The sequence below is a fragment of the Schistocerca serialis genome, chromosome 8 (genome assembly GCF_023864345.2).
Source record: "Schistocerca serialis cubense isolate TAMUIC-IGC-003099 chromosome 8, iqSchSeri2.2, whole genome shotgun sequence".
Taxonomy (NCBI): domain Eukaryota; kingdom Metazoa; phylum Arthropoda; class Insecta; order Orthoptera; family Acrididae; genus Schistocerca; species Schistocerca serialis.
The window spans coordinates 382,673,184-382,690,756 of record NC_064645.1 but is presented as its reverse complement, the minus strand read 5'-3'; positions in this window follow the sequence as shown (position 1 = coordinate 382,690,756).

The following is a 17,573-nucleotide window of genomic DNA, read 5'->3' as shown; positions in this document are numbered from 1 at the left end:
TTTGTAGCGCTTCGGCGGATGAGTACCTCGGAACTATTTTCCATCACGTGGTTTGACGTGTGAAAATAGTTCCGGGATCTGCAGCGACCTCTTCCTTATGTTTCTGTGTGCCGGTAGCGGCCCCTGGTGTCCGCTGGTGTTTTTCCTGTGGCGTCGTTGTTGTGGTTGTTGCTGTGGCCGTTCATCAATATTGCCTGTCGGTTGTGTAGTGCTTCGGTGTGCCTGTGAGGTGGGCAACCCGCGGCTGCAGGCTGTCAGTTTGGTTGCTGATACTCTAGGCGCCGTGATGTCTGGTGGAGAAGGCCACAGCATCTCCTAGCCACCACAGTCACAAGATCTCAGTACCATTGAGCCTTGGTGGTCTACTTTGGTGAGAACATGCGTGATCGTTTATACTATCCCCTTCGTGGCCTGACCTTGCCAGTATTTTGCAGGAAGTATGGTACAATATTGCCTCGAAAGCCTTACCGGTATTTATCCATTCCGAGACGAATGGAAGCACTTTTGAATGCCAGCAGGTTTTCTAGACTCGTAACGTGTTGTGTTTTTAATGTTTCCATGTTTTAGTCAGTCTCCCGTATCTGTGTTTCCAGGTCAGTGCAATGGCTACAGTTTTACATCAAAATATTCGAGTTCAACATTTCGAGTCCTGGTCTGGACGTAATTTTTATTTTGTTTGCTAACTTTGACCTCCACAGTATTGCTGTATTACACATTGTTTCTTAAGTACACTACAACTACAGTGATTCCAACAGTGAACATAGCAATTACACTACTGGCCATTAAAATTACTACACCACTAACATGACGTGCTACAGACGCGAAATTTCACCGAAAGGAAGAAAATGCTGTGATATGCAAAAGATTAGTTTTTCAGAGCATTCACACAAGGTTGGCGCCGGTGGCGACACCTATAACGTGCTTACATGCGGAAAGCTGCCAACAGATTTCTCATGCACAAACAGCAGTTGACCGGCGTTTCCTGGTGAAACGTTGTTGTGATGCCACGTGTAAGGAGGAGAAATGCGTAACATCACGTTCCCGACTTTGATAAAGGTCGGATTGTAGCCTACCGCGATTGCGGTTTATCGTATCGCGACATTGCTGCTCGCGTTGGTCGAGATCGAATGACTGTCAGCAGAATATGGAATCGGTGGGTTCAGGAGGGTAATACGGAACGCCGTGCTGGATCCCAACGGCCTCGTATCGCTAGCAGTCGAGATGACAGGCATCTTATCTGCATGGCTGTAACGGATAGTGGAGCCACGTTTTAATCCCTGAGTCAACAGATGGGGACGTTTGCAAGACAACGACCATCTGCACGAACAGTTCGACGACGTTTGCAGCAGCATGGACTATCAACTCGGAGACCGTGGCTGCGGTTACCCTTGACGCTGCATCACAGACAGCAGCGCCTGCGATGGTGTACTCGACTACGAACCTGGGTGCACCAATGGCAAAACGTCATGTTTTCGGATGAATACAGGTTCTTTTTACAGCATCATGATAGTCGCATCCGTGTTTGGCGACATCGCGGTGAACGCACATTGGAAGTGTGTATTCGTCATCGCTATACTGGCGTATCACCCGGCGTGATGGTATGGGATGCCATTGGTTACACCTCTCGGTCACCTCTTGTTCGCATTGACGGCACTTTGAACAGTGGACGTTACATTTCAGATGTGTTACGACCAGTGGCTCTATCCTTCATTCGATCCCTGCGAAACCCTACATTTCAGCAGGATAATGAACGACCGCATGTTGCAGGTCCTGTACGGGCCTTTCTGGATACATAAATTGTTCCACTGCTGCCGTGGCCAGAAATAACTACAAAAACCTGTGTCAGGACAGTTAAACATCAGACAATCAGTCAGAGCATGGCTTTCGCCCTTCACAGCAGATGCTCAAAGCGAACTCCCTGATTTTCCAAACATTTACTGACTAGGTGGATCATGCTTTTCCGAACTCTTCACAGCATAGCTGTATCCAAAGTTACAAGAGCAGCACGGAAGCGCGCTACCAGTTCTTTCACATGGGAAGGCGTATAAATACGAGTATGTAAAAGAGAAGCAATGATGCCAATGGACGGGAGAAAATGTGGGTGAGTGGTGTCTGGAATAAAGCAGAGTAAACGTTTAAAGGCGAAATATACTTTTGAAAGTTGCATTATAAAAATTATTGCACTCTCATTTCGGTCTTAGTGTTAAATAATTGCGTATGTTTTGTGTAAGACTTGCTGTTACCATGTAAAGACAATACGCTGTTTAGAGTTAGTTTCGAAAGCTGTTGATCGATTTAAGTTAAATTTTTATACGATTTTATAATAAACATTTGGACTGACTTAGACTACATACTTTTTTCAAATATATGAATAATGTGGAGCACATAATAGGGAAGAGTAGTTAGAAAAACGCACTAAAAGATCTTCACCGAATTACTTTATACCTCCACACGATACTTTAATAAACATTCAAATGGGCATTGGAAATATATTCCTTTAAACAGTGATGTACAGGTTTTCTGTTAAAACCAACTGCAAGATATAAAATACTGTGCTGTGAAACTGTGTGGTTCCATTTTCTTTCTCGCAGTCAGTTTTAACTTTGATCAATAGGCCATGTAACCCATTAGGCAGACTGTTTCTCTCATATACAGAGCCTCCGAACTATTTAACATCGAAATTAGCCGATCTGGACGTAACACGCTCACATTCAAGCGGCTTGCCAGAGGCGGTGTTGTCCAGCGAGTGCTTAGTTTGGTTACTTTAACTTGAATTGCCCGTACGACTACTTGATCGGCTGATTTCAGTGCTACATAACTCGTAAACGGCTCAACGTATCGAATTTTTTCTAACGTTTATATCTCAGTACAATCTGCCCTGCAACGCCCCTACAAGAGTTTCAGACATTTTATGACTACCCTGTATATTCTTTCTCCTTATACATGATTTTTAACAAAATTGTACACACAACAACGTGCTGTTTTGTTTTCTTCCTCGCAGTCGGTTTTAAAGGGAAACAGGAAAGTTTTATTGATGGTTTATCGGCTTGCGATTAAAATACTACTACGATATCTGAAACTTCCGAAACTTCTCTGGTTAAAACTATGCGTAATACTGTCATTGATGTTGCTATCCTCACAGGTCCAATACCTGGAGAGCCCTCTCTCATACCCCGTAAATCATTTATCACAACCGATGTACCCATTCACTTGAAGTGACATCAATTCCCAATCACGGTTTCATTCCCAGTAATAAGAACCAAGAACCACAGAGACTGCAGCGAGAGAAGAGGAGATGGAGAAATGAGAGTGGTTGGGGAAAAAATATGTGGTAAGGGGGAGGGAGCAAATGGACAGAGAGAGGAGCGAGGATATTAGGTCGTACAAGTACTTCCAATTCCCATACGTATTTAGCAGTTGCGAAGCATTGGTGGATTTTCTATTTGTTGCATAAGATAAAAAGGCCAGGTGCCATATTACGTAGTCTAAAATTAGGAAATTGAAAAAAAGGACTGGATCCAGATTCGAACTCTCATACTCAAATAATATAACGTAAAATTCTACCCACTATACTAATTGGACAGCATAGCAAAAGTCTTGACTGTAGATACTTGTTACTCGTATGATTACAGTTTCGGCAAATTTTCTTTCCTTAATGGATATTTTCTGTCGAAATTATGCAAGATTCGAAATTTTGTCACAGACATTTTCGTTCTTTTCGTATTCAGGGAATCGAGTTGTGGAGTCCGAGTGCGAGGAATTTTGTTTCTTCTGGTCTACCATTACAATTTTCTTAAGCTTCCAGCCGCTTCAAGTGATTAAAAATCCACTTGTGAAAAGTGTTCAAAGAAAATGGTTGCAACAAACTACAAATTTCGTGAGGGGAGCGTAGAATCTTTTACGTTGGACAAAATGTGTGCGTTACTGCGTCGTGTAGGGTGCGAGTGGTATTTCTGCCAAAGGTGTCTTCAGAAATTAGCAGTAGTAGAACATGCTATTGTAGACGGATGCCAAATTTCGTTCACTTATACACCTCATTATTAAACAGTCAAATCGTTTCTGAGATGGAGCTACAAACGAACGGATCGAGATAAGAAATTCTGATAAGACTTTCATTTAAGACGACAGTTAGCAGCTAAACGCAGCTCAAACTCGGCCATCGGAAGGTTGTAGTGGGCGCAGCGGTCTTTCAACGAAAGCATTACTGTACGTAGCGCTGTACCGGGCACCAGTGACGTCACAGTCGGTAGTACGGCTATATAAGAAAGGCAGCAGCAACCTCACGACAGTCCTTCAGTAGGCTGATCACGCCGATTTCCTGGCCTTCTACTTTACACTCCCGAAATCCCTCAAAATCTATCTCTATCAGTTTACCTCCTGGTGCAATCAGTGACTGCTGAAGATCAACTCCTCCAAAACGCAGGCAATAATTATAGCACAAACCACCCTCACCCTCCGCCAACACGACTTACCAAGTACGAATGTCCTATCAAGTTAACTACTCGTAACACACTATTACTTGGACTCGTCAACTGGCAGTTAATGTGAAAGCCTCACCTACTAGCCATCCAACAGAAATCCTAGAATAGACTAAAACTACCAACAGGCCGAACTTCGGTATTACACACCCACAGCCGCACTCCTCTTCCCACTGTTCCCCACACTTACAATACCCTGATTCGACCCATCCACTATGCTATGCAAATGATGCATGGATATCCACCCCGACACGGTTCTACAAATCTCTCTAAATCTTCGAACGCCATGCACTCCATCTTTCTTTCCGCGTCCGTTTACCTTCCCTTACATGGTTTAGCTATCACCTCATCACATTCTCATCCCTCCTCACCCACATCGAACACCTCTGCATCTCCTATACTATCCGCAAACTAGATTCCAATCACCCCATTGTCTCCCCTCTTATCATGAACGTTCGCATGCTGCCGCACCTTCACAAATACATCCCTCCGTCCCTTCATCAAGCCACAGTCAATATCCTATCCAAACGCAACTTCAACCAACTCCTTTTTCCACCCCAATATTTATCCCGCCTACCAACTTTCAATCTTCCCAATCTATCCCACTCGACATAACGGCCTTTCCCCATCCTCTTGTAACAACTACCCTACCCACACAAGAAACTACACCTCACTTTCTGTCTTTCCCAGGTATTCTCATTGTCCACGTCAGCTACTAGCCATCCTTTCCTTAGCTTTCCTACTATAACCGATCCCTACCTTTCTACCCACAACCCTCAATCCTCTGGAGCATATTCTCTCTTCCCACAATACTTTTCACTCAGTACAAGTCCTTCAGATTTTAAGTGACAGTATAGTGCTTCAGTGCTTTTTCATACAAGACTCTCACCACGTTGGAACTGATTTTAAATTGCATATATTTTTCTGTCTTTAAGTTGTCCATCTTTAATATTTTTAATTTGGAAACGAAAATGAGCCCTCGTATTTTTTCTCGCCTTTGTTATATTCATATAGGGCGAGGGGGATGAAATAACAATAGAGAAAGAAAAAATCGCTTGACAGTCGCCACTTGATAGCGGATGAGCAGCACTCGGCATATTACTTTCACAAAAAATAAATAAAGAAAATATTCTGCATACATCGGCTATTTCTTTAACATCAAACAGCGGATAATAATCGTTTACACGGGTGTCAAAAATTTAAAAAAGGAAACTAATAAAGTAGCGTACCCTTTGATCAGCCTTTCGATCATAACAGAAAGAGCTTCAGAGAGAAGCCTTATTATAACATGGGTATGTTTCAGTAGGCTAAAAAGTTACAAGGTAAATTAGTTTTTAATATGTCAGAACCCCAATTCTCTTTCGGCTCTGAGTTTTAATTACGTAGTCTCCTTTTAAAATTTCGATAACGTGTAATAAAAAAAGTTAGCGAAATAGTCTTGAAAGTTTGGTCAAAGTTGTTTCCGAGCTACCTTTTAAAGTTTCGCCTGATTTACTCCTGTCTCACAAGTATCACGAAAAGAGAAGAAAACGTAAATAATAATTATTCTGAAATGAAATGTTCCATGAATCTTCCCAATTTCAGACGAAGAGGTTACCAAGTAGACACATATTTCTGTTCATATTAGATTTTTCTATATATGTTCTCAATGAGTGTTGTGAGACACAGTGGACGGACTTAATGCGCGGAGCGTAGTACTAACGAAAACATTACGCAGTTAAAGAAAAGTATTATGCTTGTGTGCTGGAAGTAACTCAAGTATTGGAGCCAGGGGAAACAGCGAACAGGACAAACAGTAAGAATAATTCACTAACACGTTGATAGGAACCGTTCATCTCCTGGTGGGATTTACGGAAATATTTCCATTTCTTGGATTTATTGTCAACAGTGCATTAAAAAAGCATTCCGTACTTAGAGAGGTGGTAGTACGGAACAAAAGAAGACAGCAATGTCCAGTTAATATGAGGTATAAGAAGTGTACACTAAGAGTTATGAGTAGTTGTTCATCTTCGCTACTATGAAAGACAGCTTTTCTGCTCTAAGCTCTTTGCTGTTACGAACGACGATAAAAAAGAACGAAGTATAATTTACCAATAAACTTATAGAACTATTTGATGATTATTTACATTCACTGTAGTTGAATACAAGAAAAGTAATGAGAAGAATAAAACAGTGGCGCCGAGTGGATTTGGTAAACTAAACTATGTGTTTAAACCCAAAGTTTTTATGTAATTGCACAGAAAAGCGTAAAAAGTTGTGTGTAAATAGTTTTCGACAATGGCAGTGACACACGGACATTTAATACGAAAACGATTCTAGTTGGGAAGTATTAGGAGCGGCATTAAAACAAACTGATCCACGAACAGAATGGACTGGAATATATAGTTATAAGAGTAACTTGGGGAATGCATGGTGTACAGAGTGTGTTGTTGGACTTCAAGAGATAAATGAAGAACATGAAGGTTTAATGGACGTTGGATCGATGGTATTATGAAATATGCGGGATAAATTTGCGTATGGATTGCTGAGTCTATAGTAGCCCTTTTTTAACAGTAGCTGATGCGGCTGATGATTAAGGAAAGGTTTAAAATCAGTTTATAATAACCGAAGTATAAAAGGTAGGACACGAAGAAACTAAAATTCCAAACAAACAGGAAGCTGACTTTGTAGTCAAACCATTGCCGTTCATAGGAACTGCCATACCAATCAAAAGCTTTTATACTGCAGCGTGTGAAGTTAAATACTCGATGGCGGATACAGCGTCTGCTGTGTAAGCAGGAGTTCCTGGGTTCGAGTCCCGGTCAGGGCACACATTTTCAACTGTCTCGTTGATATTAAATGCAGGAGGATCTGCAACGAATTGACGCATGTGGAAGACTCTGCAGGAGAGACGCTCAGCAGCTCGCTACGGGCTTTTGTTGAAGTTTCGAGAACATAACTTCACCGAGGAGTCAAGCAGTATATCGCTCCCTCCTACGTATATCTGGCGAAGAGACCATGAGGATAAAATCAGAGAGATTAGAGCACACATAGAGGCATACCGAGAATCTTTCTTTCTACGAACAATACGAGACTGGAATAGAAGGGAGAACCGATAGAGGTACTCAAAGTACCCTCCGCCACACACCGTCAGGTGGCTTGCGGAGTATGGATGTAGATGTAGAAACTACTACAAAACGGAAATATTATAAGGAGTCTGTCATCAGCTAATTGTTTTCTCCCGTAACACTCATAGGTACAGAAGATTAAAAATCTCGGTGATTTTTGTTAAAACGAGATTCTACTGGGAGCAGATGATCCGCTGTGAGATAATCCTAGACTGTTCGTAGGTGCCTTTGACATCAGGAGTACAGTGATCTTTTTGCAGAACCCTAACTGTCGCTGAAAAGAAGCTACGAAGAAATGTACTATCAGGGCGTCTGCACTCACAATCGGAGCTGAAATCTGTGATATCTCAAAGAAAAATTTGTAAATTAAGAAAAGAAAAAACGGAAGAGTAAGGAAGTGGAGCAAATAAGTAGTCTAAGTCTCGCTGACAGCGTGGAGATTGGATCTCCGGCTTCAACTGGTCACATTCAGGGGAGGAAATCGGCCCCACTGAATTTTTTCTTTTTGTGTAAAAAAATCATATCAGCATTCGCGTAGAACGGTTGTGGGACAGCGAGAAAGAAACTGAATGATTGAACTGATATTGAATCGCACTCCTCCTGAAACCGTGTGCGCTGCTTTCAACGCAGAGCCACTGTTCGTTAAAAGCTAAATGTTGTTCCTCGCAGCCTATTGCCAGGGACGGCAACGTCCCTCCCAAATATACCCGGCAAGTTTAGTTCCCGTTGCTTCGCTCGTGTAGACTGTATGGTCTGAAGGGATTTTTTTTGTTATGTTTTCCTTCCATTGAATGTTTATTTTGGTCACATATTGAAACATCCTATAAGCTTTTCACGCTATTTAAGGCCATGGATGGCAGGCCTTTTCCTAATGTACTTCTGACCAAAAACCAACTCTGGTGGGTGGAATCGGAGATCTTTGTTAATCCTGCCTTTTGAGTTCCTGTGGTGATGAAAAATGAAATGCAATGTCGTGCGGCGAGGGCCTCCCGTCGGGTGTAAATCTTTTTTGTTGACTCCACTTTCGCTACTTCCTCGACGATAGTGATGATGGAGACAACAGAACATCCAGTCCCTCAGCAGAGGAAATCTTCGACCCGGGCCACATTAAATGGCATTCCGTCGCGCTGAACACATTTTTGTTTAATTCCACAAAAACAGTAACAAAAATGGCTAGCTTACAATGAAATGACATAAATAAGGTGATAGATAGTTGCAGTCATAAATTACAGCATTCATAGAATGAGGAATGATACTCAGTCTTTAGCAGTAGCACACATTTAGCAGCTGTGGCCGTGCTGTTAAAGGCGCTGCAGTCTGGAACCGCAAGACCGCTACGGTCGCAGGTTCGAATCCTGCCTCGGGCATGGATGTTTGTGATGTCCTTAGGTTAGTTAGGTTTAACTAGTTCTAAGTTCTAGGGGACTAATGACCTCAGCAGTTGAGTCCCATAGTGCTCAGAGCCATTTTTAGCCATTTAGCAGCTTCACTGTCACCTTCAACTGGTGGTAGTTCAGCATGCACATTTTCTTCTTCTGCAGCCTGAGGTTCCTCTTCATCATTTCAAAAAATGGCTCAAATGGCTCTGAGCACTATGGGACTTAACATCTGAGGTCATCAGTCCCCTAGAACTTATAACTACTTAACCATTCAAGTTGGGAAATATTAGGAGCGGCATTAAAACAAACAAAACTAATCCACGAACAGAATGGACATCACACACATCCGTGCCCGAGGCAGGATTTGAATCTGCGACCGTAGCCATCGCGCGGTTCCAGACTGAAGCGCCTAGAACCGCTCGGCCACACCGGCGGTTTCGTCATTTCCCAGACCCAAATTAATCATTCAGTAAATCCTTGATGTGTGTTCCTTCCAGGGTAAATTACGTGGAAAGAAGAGCAGTCCCGAACAGCGACATCACAAAGCCCTTCACTGCCTTGTTATTTTTTGTCATTTCCAGACATCTAAATGCATCCTTAGGGAGTACAAGATCTTACTTTATAACAGACACCAGATGTTTGCCGTCATATTTTTGTATCTGCGGTACTACTGATTTATTTTTCATGTGTGACTTGCAGTTGATGTTAGGGTCTGGAATATGATCCAATCCATCCCCTCTCCACGAGGAATCCACGTGTTCCGAACCTATACCCATTCTGAAGACAATTCGGATCATGTTGCCATATTTCTTATTGTGATTCTGATTCTTAAATGTTTTCTCGAATACATTTTCCATATACAGCTGGTATTCAATATGTTCATCGCTCCCAATATTGTTAAAAATATAAGTTTTATATTTGCCCATTAACCAAATCAGTGAATTATTTTTTGCCTGGGGGTAGTAACTTCCTTCTGGTCTGAAGAAAATGTTAGTCGGTACGTTGTCTGCTGAAGTTCTTGTTATTTGGGCAATTTTCTCCCTGGACCATCTCCAACTGATAATCCGATCTCCACATGTGTAACGATTAGGCGTACTATCAAAGAGGTTGCATTTGCTGCATAGGCAGAGAGACGTTCATAGTGCTGATGATGTTATTGACTACCTTGTACCATGTTGTTCTCACGTCAGACGAAAGAACATGACTACTGATGCTTTTCCAGACCGCATTCCAAGCTATTCCATCATATTTAGTTTCTATGTTATTTTTCCTTAATTGCTCCCGTCTTTCAGCTAAAATCGCCTTTGCTGTAACGTTCATGGCGTTTAAAAGCTTTTTGCTGAGATATCTTAGTTCAAGGCAATATTCCCTTATGCTTTTAGTATAGAGCTTATTTTTTGTATATTTATCGGCTGCTCTACACTTTCTGTCCTGCAGTGTCCTACGTTGTTTTTGTTGTGATCTTCAGTCAAGAGACTGGTTTGATGCAGCTCTCCGTGCTACTCTATCCTGTGCAAGCTTCTTCATCTCCCAGTAACTACTGCAACCTACATCCTTCTGAATCTGCTTAGTGTATTCATCTATTGGTCTCCCTCTACGGTTTTTACCCTCCACGCTACCCTCCAATATTAAATTGGTGATCCCCTGATGCCTCAGAATATGTCCTACCAACAGATCCCTTCTTCTAGCCAAGTTGTGCCACAAATTTCTTTTCTCCCCGATTCTATTCAATACCTCCTCATCAGTTGTGTGATCTACCCATCTAATCCTCAGCATTCTTCTGTAGCACCACATTTCTAAAGCTTCTATTTTATTCTTGTCTAAACTATTTATCGTCCACGTTCACATGCATGCATGGCTACACTCCACACAAATACTTTCAGAAACGACTTCCTGACACTTAAATCTATACTCGATGTTAACAAGTTCCTCTTCTTAAGAAATGCTTTCCTTGCCATTGCCATTCTACATGTTATATCCTCTCTACTTCGACCATCATCACTTATTTTGCGTCTCATTTCGTAGTCTAATTCCTGCAGCATCACCCGATTTAATTCGACTACATTCCATTACTGTCGTTTTGCTTTTGTTGATGTTAATCTTATATTCTCCTTTCAAGACTCTGTCCATTCCGTTCAGCTGCTTTCGAAGTCCTTTGCTGTTTCTGACAGAATTAAAATGTCATCGGCGAACCTCAAAAGTTTTCGTTTCTTCTCCATGGATTTTAATTCCTACTCCAAATATTTCTTTTATTTCCTTTACTGCTTGTTCAATATACAGATTTTATAACACAACTGTCTCACTCCCTTCCCCACCACTGCTTCCCTTTAATGCCCCCCGACTCTTATAACTGCCATCTGGCTTCTGCACAAACTGTAAATAGGCTTTTGCTCCCTGTATTTTACCCCTCCCACCTTAAGAATTTGAAATAGAGTATTCCAGTCAACATTGTCAAAAGCTTTCTCTAAGCCTACAAATGCTAGAAACGTGGTTTGCCTTTCCCTAATCTAGCTTCTAAGATAAGTCGTAGGGTCAGTATTGCCTAACGTGTTCCAGTATTTCTACGGAATACAAACTGATCTCTCCCGAGGTCGGCTTCTACTAGTTTTTCCATTCGTCTGTAAAGAATTCGTGTTAGTATTTTGCAGCAGTGGCTTATTAAACTGATAGTTCGGTAATTTTCACATCTGTCAACACCTGCTTTCTTTGGGATTGGAATTACACTCCTGGAAATTGAAATAAGAACACCGTGAATTCATTGTCCCAGGAAGGGGAAACTTTATTGACACATTCCTGGGGTCAGATGCATCACATGATCACACTGACAGAACCACAGGCACATAGACACAGGCAACAGAGCATGCACAATGTCGGCACTAGTACAGTGTATATCCACCTTTCGCAGCAATGCAGGCTGTTATTCTCCCATGGAGACGATCGTAGAGATGCTGGATGTAGTCCTGTGGAACGGCTTGCCATGCCATTTCCACCTGGCGCCTCAGTTGGACCAGCGTTCGTGCTGGACGTGCAGACCGCGTGAGACGACGCTTCATCCAGTCCCAAACATGCTCAATGGGGAACAGATCCGGAGATCTTGCTGGCCAGGGTAGTTGACTTACACCTTCTAGAGCACGTTGGGTGGCACGGGATACATGCGGACGTGCATTGTCCTGTTGGAACAGCAAGTTCCCTTGCCGGTCTAGGAATGGTAGAACGATGGGTTCGATGACGGTTTGGATGTACCGTGCACTATTCAGTGTCCCCTCGACGATCACCAGTGGTGTACGGCCAGTGTAGGAGATCGCTCCCCACACCATGTTGCCGGGTGTTGGCCCTGTGTGCCTCGGTCGTATGCAGTCCTGATTGTGGCGCTCACCTGCACGGTGCCAAACACGCATACGACCATCATTGGCACCAAGGCAGAAGCGACTCTCATCGCTGAAGACGACACGTCTCCATTCGTCCCTCCATTCACGCCTGTCGCGACACCACTGGAGGCGGGCTGCACGATGTTGGGGCGTGAGCGGAAGACGGCCTAACGGTGTGCGGGACCGTAGCCCAGCTTCATGGAGACGGTTGCGAATGGTCCTCGCCGATACCCCAGGAGCAACAGTGTCCCTAATTTGCTGGGAAGTGGCGGTGCGGTCCCCTACGGCACTGCGTAGGATCCTACGGTCATGGCGTGCATCCGTGCGTCGCTGCGGTCCGGTCCCAGGTCGACGGGCACGTGCACCTTCCGCCGACCACTGGCGGCAACATCGATGTACTGTGGAGACCTCACGCCCCACGTGTTGAGCAATTCGGCGGTACGTCCACCCGGCCTCCCGCATGCCCACTATACGCCCTCGCTCAAAGTCCGTCAACTGCACATACGGTTCACGTCCACGCTGTTGCGGCATGCTACCAGTGTTAAAGACTGCGATGGAGCTCCGTATGCCACAGCAAACTGGCTGACACTGACGGCGGTGGTGCACAAATGCTGCGCAGCTAGCGCCATTCGACGGCCAACACCGCGGTTCCTGGTGTGTCCGCTGTGCCGTGCGTGTGATCATTGCTTGTACAGCCCTCTCGCAGTGTCCGGAGCAAGTATGGTGGGTCTGACACACCGGTGTCAATGTGTTCTTTTTTCCATTTCCAGGAGTGTATGATATTGTTCTTGAAGTCTGAGGGTATTTCGCCTGTCTCATACATCTTGCTCATCAGATGGTAGAGTTTTGTCATGACTGACTCTCCCAAGGCCGTCAGTAGTTCCAATGGAATGCTGTCTACTCCTGGGAATCTTGTTTTGACTCAGGTCTTTCCGTGCTCCGTCAAACTCTTCACGCAGTATTGTATCTCCCATTTCATCTTCATCTACATTCTCTTTCATTTCCATAATATTATCCACAAGTACATGGCCCTTGTATAGACCCTCTATATACTCCTTTCACCTTTCTGCTTTCTCTTCTTTGTTTAGAACTGGGTTGCCCTCTGCGTTCTTTATATTCACACAAGTGGTTCTCTTTTCTCCAAAGGTCTCTTTAATTTTCCTATAGGCAGTATCTATCTTACCCCTTGTGAGAGAAGCCTCTACATCCTTGCATTTGTCCTCTAGCCATCCCTGCTTAGCCATTTTGCGCTTCCTGTCGATCTCATTTTTGAAACGTTTCTATTCCTTTTTGCCTGCTTCATTTACTGCATTTTTATATTTTCTCCTTTCATCGATTAAATTCAATATTTCCCCTGTTACCCAAGGATTTCTACTAGCCCTCGTCTTTTTACCTACTTGATCCTCTGCTGCCTTCACTACTTCATCCCTGAGAGCTACCCATTCTTTTTCTACTGTACTTCTTTCCCCCATTCCTGTCAATTGTTCCCTTATATTCTCTCTCAAACTCTCTACGACCTCTGGTTTAGTCAGTTTATCAAGGTCCCATCTCCTTAATTTCCCACCTTTTTGCAGTTTCTTCAGTCTTAATCTACAGTTCATAACCAATAGATTGTGGTCAGAGTCCACATCTGCCCCTGGAAATGTCTTATAATTTAAAACCTGGTTCCTAAATCTCTGTCTTACCATTATTTAATCTATCTGAAACCTTTTAGTATCTCCAGGGTTCTTCCATGTATACAACCTTCTTTCATGATTCTTGAACCAAGTGTTAGCTATGATTAAGTTATGCCCTGTGCAAAATTCTAACAGAAGGCTTCTTCTTTCATTTCTCAGCCACAATCCATATTCACCTATTATGTTTCCTTCTCTCCCCTTTCCTACACTCGAATTCCAATCAATATAATAATTACAATCTCAAAGAAGACAGGTGTCGACAGATGTGAAAATTACCGAACTATCAGTTTAGTAAGTCACAGCTGCAATATACTAACGCGAATTCTATACAGACGAATGGAAAAACTGGTAGAAGCCGACCTCGGGGAAGATCAGTTTGGATTCCGTAGAAATGTTGGAACACGTGAGGCAATACTGACCTTACGCGTTATTAAGGAAAGGTAAACCTACGTTTCTAGCATTTGTAGACTTAGAGAAAGCTTTTGACAATGTTGATTGGAATAATCTCTTTCAAATTCTGAAAGTGGCAGGTGTAAAATACAGGGAGCGGAAGGCTATTTACAATTTGTACAGAATCCAGATGGCAGTTATAAGAGTCGAGGGGCATGAAAGGGAAGCAGTGGTGGGGAAGGGAGTGAGACAGGATTGTAGCCTCTCCCCAATGTTATTCAATCTGTATATTGAGCAAGTAGTAAAGGAAACAAAAGAAAAATTCGGAGTAGGTATTAAAATCCATGGAGAAGAAATAAAAACTTTGAAGTTCACTGATGACATTGTAGTTCTGTCAGAGACAGCAAAGGACTCGGAAGAGCAGTTGAACGGAATGGACAGTGTCTTGAGAGGAGGATATAAGATGAACATCAACAAAAGCAAAACGAGGATAATGGAATGTAGTCGAATTAAGTCGGGTGATGCTGAGGGAATTAGATTAGGAAATGAGACACTCATAGTAGTAAAGGAGTTTTGCTACTTGGGGAGCAAAATAACTGATGATGGTCGAAGTAGAGAGGATATAAAATGTAGATTAGCAATGGCAAGGAAAGCGTTTCTGAAGAAGAGGAATTTGTTAACATCGAGTATAGATTTAAGTGTCAGGAAGTCGTTTCTGAAAGTATTTGTATGGATGTGAAAAATGGACGACAAATACTTTGGACAAGAAGAGAATAGAAGCTTTCGAAATGTGGTGCTACTAAGAATGCTGAAGATTAGATGGGTAGATCACATAACTAATGAGGAGGTATTGAATAGAATATGGGAGAAGAGGAGTTTGTGGCACAACTTGAGAAGAAGAAGGGACCGGTTGGTAGGACATGCTCTGAGGCATCAAGGGATCACAAATTTAGCACTGGAGGGCAGCGTGGAGGGTAAAAATTGTAGAGGGAGACCAAGAGATGAATACACTAAGAGATCCAGAATGATGTAGTTTGCAGTAAGTACTGGGAGATGAAGAAGCTTGCGCAGGATAGAGCAGCAAACCAGTCTCAGGACTCAAGACCACAACAACAACATTTATAACCCTGTATTCATCTGACCAGAAGTCTTGTTCCTCCTGCCACCGAACTTCACTAAGTCCAATTACATCTAACTTTAACCTATCCATTTCCCTTTTTAAATTTTCTAACCTACCTGCCCGATTTAGGGATCTGACATTCCACACTCCGATCCGCAGAACGCCAGTTTTCTTTCTCCTGATAACAATGTCCTCCTGAGTAGTCCCCGCCCGGAGATCCGAATGGGGGACTATTTTACCTCCGGAATATTTTACCCAAGAGGACGCTATCATCATTTAACCATAAAGCAAGGCCGTTTGGTGAGTGTTACAAGGCCAGATCAGTCAATCATCCAGACTGTTGCCCTGAAACTACTGGAAAGGCTGCTGCCCCTTTTCAGGAACCACACGATTGTCCGGCCTCTCAACAGATACCCCTCCGTTGTGGTTGCACCTACGGTACGGCTATCTGCATCGCTGAGGCACGCAAGCCTCCCCACAAACGGCAAGGTCCACGGTGCATGTTGGTGGCGGGGGGGGGGGGGGGGTCCTATAGTGTCCTATAGTTTTGCTGTAATGCACCATGGATCGTTACGCATTATGCTCCTTTTCGTTTTACATACAAAGGTATCGTTTTAGATTTGATGTCGGTTAGTCCCATTCCTCCATTGCTTGGATCCAAAACTGCTGTCTTCACCGGCAATCGAAACAGTTCCCCTTTCCACAAAAAAAAGTTTGCTAAGGTGGACATGATCATCTTCGCCACCAATGATGGAATGGCGAGAACCTGTGCATGTAGTAGGCGTTGGATAAGATATACGTGTTGATCAACAGTATTCCTTGGAACTGGTGTATGCTACGTTGACAGTTTTCAATCAAAGCTTCCTTGATTTTTCTTGAAAATTTATTGCTATTATTTTTAAAAGGGAAGTTGTCATGATATTCCAAGAGCTTTCTATTCATTAACATAGTTCGCCCACTCAATGCGCAAGTTAGCAAGCCGCTTTATATTTAGAAATTTACTTTTGTTTTCATTTACTGATGCACCTGATGCGGAACAATATTTTGCAAGTACTATCTCTAGTTGTGTCACATCTGCTTGGTTTCTGATGATTACTGCTGCATCGTCCGCATAAGCGTCTACCACGGTCTTTGTTCCTTGAATGGTAATGCCTGTGAGCCTGTGCTGTAGCTGTCTTAGCGAAGGTTCCAGCGATGTAACGAACAGGAATATGGATAAGGGGCTTCCTTGGGTAACACCCCTTTCTATTTCAATTTGTTTTGTCAGTTGACAGTTAACGGAGATTTGTGGGTAACACCCATGGCCATGTTCTTGATGATGTCGATGGTTTTTGGCAGGAAGTCCATTCGGCGCATTGTCTGTATCAGGTATTTGTGATTAATTTGATCAAATGCCTTATGGAAGTCCATGAAAAGCAGTCCACATTTTATGTTAGTTGCCTCTGCTAGCGCAATGACATCGCGATACAAAGCCGCAGTTTCTAAAATCGTTCTTCTAAAAGCACAAGTCTGCTGTTGGCCTATGATGTCAGTGGTGCATGGTGTAAAGCGTTTATTAATTACGCGAGCTATAATTTTATAATCCGAATTTAAAATCGATATCGGCCTTATGTTGTTTATTTATTTATTTATTTATTTTTGCAGCCTCTGTTCTTCGGGACCAACACGATTTTGCATTGTTTGAACTCTGCAGGCACTGGCATTCCATATAAGACTTCATTGACAATTTCGGTGAACTTTTCTCCTGTTAGAGTCCAAAATCGTGTATAGAATTCAATGGGGAGTCCGTCAGGCCCTGGAGATTTCCTAGCGGGGTAGCTGCCCACGATTTTCAATACACCTTCTTTGGCGATGTCTGAAGAACTGTTCTCATCATCATCTCGCGCTATTCGTGGAAGAAATGTACCAAAGAGCTCATAATACGAGGTGCATTCAAGTTCTAAGGCCTCCGATTTTTTTTCTCCGGACTGGAAAGAGATAGAAACATGCGCATTGTTTTAAAATGAGGCCGCGTTCATTGTCAGTACGTCTCAGAGATGGCAGCACCGTATGGCA